Genomic DNA, 5,893 nt, shown 5'->3' with positions numbered 1-5,893 from the left:
CACTGTCTGATAGTACATGATTGTAATAGTAGTACTTTGTACTTGGCACCAATCATCAGCGGACCATGCTGAACAGTCTCTACAGCGGAAGTGCGACTACACGCTACACAGCAGACTACCAGCAATGCTAGCACATCTAAATGTACTATGTTAGTATGTAGTCTCCTGCATGCTGTATGACTGAGTATGTACTTCTTTACTTGGTTCAGGACAGTGTACACACCACTGTGTGGTTTGTGCTATTCATGCACTGCATGCTGCATGCTGCATGCTGCAGTTGCCTTACGATGTATTGCACATACGTGTATTGGTCGGCAAACTGAAGCGGCGAAGGCTAACACTCTCCTGTTGAAGTGACCTGGACATGGAGGAGCCTGCAGGACTTCGTCGAGCGTTGGAAACTGTTCATGAAAATCACGTTTGTCGATTGTGCGGGGCCTGAACGAGGATGAAACCGTGGTCCCCGGCCAATCCCACATGGCCACCGGCACCAGTTTTCCACCATGCTGGACACCTGAACGCGCCCATGGCATTGGCAATACAAACTCATGGCAAGGTTATTCCTGGGCCACTTCCCACTCTGACGTGGGTAATGTGCACCTAGGCCTACCAGGCCGGCATGAAGGAAAAACAAACTTCAGACAGTAAATGTCAGTAAGACTAAGAGTTACATGACATCTGTAGACCGCAGAACATAGACTAGACCATCATGCTACGCACTAGACCATGACGTCATGACACTACAATGTAAATAGACTGATCACGTGTGGTATATTTCTGGACTCTGACCTAATAGTTATACCAAGAAGTCATTGTGGTATTCAACTCTCTGCAGTGCCTGTAACCGTCCGTGTATTGTATGTGACGGAGTACAATGCGATGGCGATGACGATGTCACATAATGATGGCGTTGACAGCCGGCCAAGCAAGGCCAACTACACTACACTACAGAGTACAGTGCTGCTCATGCATGCTCATTGAAATCCAGTCGCGTCACTCAAGTACCCCGGGGGTAACAGTTACATGATTGCAAGTACAGGTCAGTTGCACCATTTCGCAGTCCTAGATCCTGTGTTCGCAGGTATCTACAATGTACTACTTACTACAGTGGTCCCTCTTAATAATCCGGCACCATTTGTGCCACGGAAATCTGCTGGATTAGGGAGGGTGCTGGATTAACACATCGGATTTACTCCTGCAATATACATGAAGAGGACATTTTGGCTACTGAAATTTGTGCTGGTTTATCGAGGGTGCTGGTTTAAGTTAAAGAGGGACGACTGTACTACCGGTACTAGCGTTAAGAGAATAAGCTTATAAAAAAATAATACTCTTGCTAGTACTACTGACCAGGGAGTCGTAAAATATCGTAATACTGACTGTACTAGGTCTAGCAGTCCTAGATCCTGTGTTCGCAGGTATCTACAATGTACTACTTACTACTGCGCTACGCCCAGCGCGTACTTGATGGATGCAACTGGATCAGGACTCTACTCGTACTGTACTTACTGGACACTGATTGATCTTACGAAAAAGAATATCGAGCGCTCACACTTCGCTGGAGCAGACACCATTACTACAGACACACATCCCTCTTTTCCATCATTGTTTGCCATGATGATGTTCTTCGCATGTACAAGTATGTGAAAAAGAAGGCATTACCTTTGTGTTGGTACATACAATGTAAATAAAAGAATTAAAAAATTCAACCGCAACGCAGAGCGATGTGACTTTTAGTCCCATCGTGATAATAAATAAGGCAGAGAATAAGTACAATGTATGGCTGGGCTTAAATTGTTGACAATGCGAAGCCATGCAGCCGCGCATAGGGTCAGTAAATACCTGGTTCCTGACCGCAATACTATTATAATAGTGATATGGATATTTATAATGCAATGACCACATGATGTCATGAATTGCAGTCTTATAACTCACAGACTCACAGTGACACCGAGCTAAATAGAGCAGCATAATAAAACATGTGAAATGTGAGATACATGTAACTGATAGTGATAGGCATGACCAGTAGTAGCACTAGTACTCCAGTCTATGCATGCAAACCAGCGCATGCAGGTGAGAGCCGGTATGAAGAGGGTATACATGATACATACTGAAAGACCACAGATTCAGGCAAGACGAAATGAGAAATAATCTTGGCTAAGGACGTGAGCATCGCCTCCGGAAGTTGTTGTTGTGTAACTACACATCGAATCTATGCAGTGGTCCGGCTAAATTGATTCTTGAACGATCAGCAAAACACCTCAGCCGATGCCCACAGGCACAGACACACGGAGTACTATACTGACCAATTTTGGATACCATCAATGTAGATCACTGAATGCGTGGTGCTGCCTGGACGAGGGCTAGTGTACAGGCACTTACTCTCTTCACTTTAGTTCAGTAACGGTCTTCTTCCGGTGTCCACTGTCCATACGTTGTGCCACTGTTACTTTACGACTTGGACCACTGGAAAGTAGTCTTCTTCTCCTTGACATTACGGAGCACAGATCCAGGCCTATCAGGAACGGTGGGCATCCTCGTGTCAGTGTCACAGGAATTCTGCTTGATCATCAGCTTCTTATTGGCCGCCGATCGCCTTGACTTCCCCGGTGGGGCGGTGCAGGGCCGGGAGGATGGCGCTGGCTTGCTTCGTTCCGACATCGTCCTTGGTGTTAGGAATCTTGTCGGGATCTGAAACTGAGCCTGTGAAAACGAACAGATCAAGACGGACAAGGTGATGCACACTTTGACTAGTAATCTGTGGCTTTTAGCTCAGTATTGGTGAATGCATGGGAGAATGGAGTGAAAGTACAAGTGCGCAGATAAGCATCGCATGAAGTACCGCAACAGAGTCTGCATGCAACTGTTGTAAATGATTTGGCTTCAGTAGTAATTCCCAGCACATGGGACCTCAACACGGGCTGATGGAGAGATAGAAAAAAGACAAGTCTGCGAAAGCACACAGACTGATTACGTTACCCGCCTCTGCTATGTAATGTGTGCCTAAGTTATGGTCTTTTCTCAAATGCCGCCACGCCATGGTTCACACAAGAATTATCTAGTTTATATGTCTACAATGTACTAGGAATGAATCGTGAAAGACTAATCCGCTTCTTCTCTGAACGCAAAACTGCTCTTGCACAGCTAGCAATGAGCTAACGAAAAGATCACTTGTCTTCTTTTTTTTAATTGCGTGTGGAATGCAGTGCCACTACGTACAGCAGTAAAGTGAACATGTCACACAGATCCTATCAGTGGAATTGAACCCCATTGCAATCACTGTGTTCTGCTACATTGTAGTGCGAGAAACTTGTTTTTAAAAGTCACACGTTCCACCGCCGGTGAGTGACAACTACTTGAAATACACGCTATCACATCTACGCCACGCGCGAAATCAGTAAGCACCAAGAGCATTTTGTAGAAATCTCTCCGTGGTTCGTCTCAGCCAGAGTACCATTCCCTCCAGATCATACTTCATAGGCCTTCAACACACTAAAACCAACATCAGCACTTTACTGATTCATGTCGACTAACCGCAAACGTGAGGAGGGAGTATGGACGGTGCAGAGAGAACCAGCGCCAGAACAGCCGAAGAATCAGACCCTTGACCAGTAGCAGGACTGAGTAGATGTCTCTCACGGGATTCCTCGTCAAGACTTTCTACGCATGTGGGCTCTTAGTCAGAGATATTGCTGCACATCAACAATAATTACATGTGACACTCTCTGGGGGACAATAGTGACCTGTGAAGAGGAGAGCGTTCTTTCCTTTTCCCGCTTCCACAACTCCTCGCCTATTTATGTGCCTTCCAGCCAGGACCTGGCACAAGACGAGAGCAGATGGTCGTAGCCACTCGTGTATGAACGGTCGTGTCAAGACTCAAGAGAATGGCCGGCCGTGTTCGTGGGTACCACTGTACGTGTGGGTTGGTGCAAATGACTAACCTGTACCTGTCTTGAAGACTTGAGATACAAAACATACAAGAGTGTTTGTACTCTGCGTTCGCTTGACTACACGGTCACCTACACAGTTCACGAACCATACCCCCGCAGTTTGATGGACTGGTGATACTGCAGTCGGCACAAAGTAACAGATGCAGGGACTATCTCGGGGATCGGGAGCGACTCGGTTACGGGTAGACTACAAAAACAAGTACAATGATGATTATGTAGGGTAGGCAAACAACTGCGCTGTGACTACTGCTAGTAACTGCATCGATTCAGCAATGCTGCAAGACTGGCACTGCAGCATTGTCTTGTGCATAACAATGTAGTACAGGTAGGACTGACGCAAGACTGCGTACTACTAGCATTGAGATAGTAAAGCCTCTTGTAAAGGGCAAAATTATTGAGATAGTCGCCGAAGGCACCACACATACAATCATATTCCTGAGAAGTCACAATAAGTACCAGTAGTTGTCAATTGTCACCTGATCGCCTGATTCTTCCTTTTCTGTTGTTGTTGTTTGGCTTTATTTAAAGTGGAGTTCCAAAACAGGCCTAAACCTAATGACAATGGTCCCACTGATAATAAGAGAAAAGAAAAATATATAATAATAATAATAAGCGGACAAACAGAACCAAGAAGAAGATACAGCTGTAGTTAGATAACTAATATGAGCACGGCAGCAGGGGAAAAAAAAGTCACAAGCACGGCAACCGGGAAGAAAGGAGTGAGTGAGTGAGAGTGAGTGAGAGAGAGAGAGAGAGAGAGAGAGAGAGAGAGAGAGAGAGAGAGAGAGAGAGAGAGAGAGAGAGAGAGAGGAAGTGAAGCAGATGAGCTCATCCTAGTTGGCGGTACTGCCTAACAGAAAGGCCAGGCTTAGCGATTTGAAAGTGGAGCGCTTTCTTTCGAGGCGTGCTGTGTCTGGGAGCTGGTTCCACAGGATAGCTCCAGCATGGCTAATGCGCTTAGCTGAGGATGCAGTGGGGGAGACAGGAATGATGAGTAACTTGCTGCTCCCTCCTCGTGTTCGGAGAGAGGGACTACGGGTGAAAAAGCTTGCAAACAGAGTACTTGAAGATTTGTTCAGGCAGCGCCAAATGAATACAAGAATGTGCATGTGGGTGTATATGCTGAGGGTATGGGCATTCATGCGTTCAAGTAAGGGAGCCGTGTGAGTGCGAGGGGCTGCCCTGCACACCGAGCGAGCCGCACGTTTGAACAAACTATTTAGGCGCTTATCCTGATAAGACGATAAGAAAGGGGCATAGGCAGCAGATGCATAGTCAAATTCTGATAGTATAAAGGACCTGAAAAACTGAACACGGCAAGAAAAAGGCAAACATGCTGCACTTCGATTTAGTAGCCCAATCTTAGTGGCAACGCGGCGTGCAACATGGCTTGTCATGGTGTTCCAGCTCATGTCTGAGTCGAAATGTAGGCCAAGATACTTGGCCGTTTTCACAACAGGCAGCGTCTGCCCATTACAAATGACATGCAGCTCAAGTGCTTGAGATGGGGATGGGGGAATAGGCAATATCTGTGTCTTTCTTTCATTAAGAATTAAACCACGGCCCTTCAGCCAGGTGGCCAGGTGCTGAACAGCAGCTGAAAGGTGTGCAGAAACAGCTTCCGCAGACTCCCTGCTACATCGTATAGAGATGTCATCAGCAAACTGGATTGCTCCCACATTAAACGGTGATAGTTCTTCTGCTATGCCGCGGGCATAGACAATAAATAGCAGTGGGCCCAGTACCGACCCCTGGGGGACACCTGAGTAACTGGTGTACGGGAGACTTCTAGTCTGGCCAGCCTGAACGTACTATTCTCTATCAGAGAGGTAATCCACCAGCCAACAGAGTGCCGTGTCGCAGATGCCAAGTTCGAACAGATCTTGCACAAGAGTTTGATGTTTCACTTTATCGAATGCCTTTGACATATCAACAAAGGC

General features: G+C 46.5%; 1 long non-coding RNA gene across 1 annotated transcript; it reads right to left on the bottom strand.

Moving 5' to 3' along the window:
* Positions 1-1,605: 1,605 nt before the first annotated feature.
* LOC135813907 (uncharacterized) lies at positions 1,606-3,934 on the bottom strand. The gene is made up of 2 exons (XR_010553138.1): positions 3,535-3,934; positions 1,606-2,703 (listed from the first exon to the last, which is right to left on the bottom strand). It is a non-coding gene; the product is annotated as an uncharacterized LOC135813907 (long non-coding RNA).
* Positions 3,935-5,893: the final 1,959 nt, after the last annotated feature.

The sequence above is a fragment of the Sycon ciliatum genome, chromosome 4 (assembly GCF_964019385.1).
Source record: "Sycon ciliatum chromosome 4, ocSycCili1.1, whole genome shotgun sequence".
NCBI lineage: Eukaryota > Metazoa > Porifera > Calcarea > Leucosolenida > Sycettidae > Sycon > Sycon ciliatum.
The sequence above is the reverse complement of the archived record's forward strand: the minus strand, read 5'-3'. Positions and strand labels throughout refer to the sequence as shown.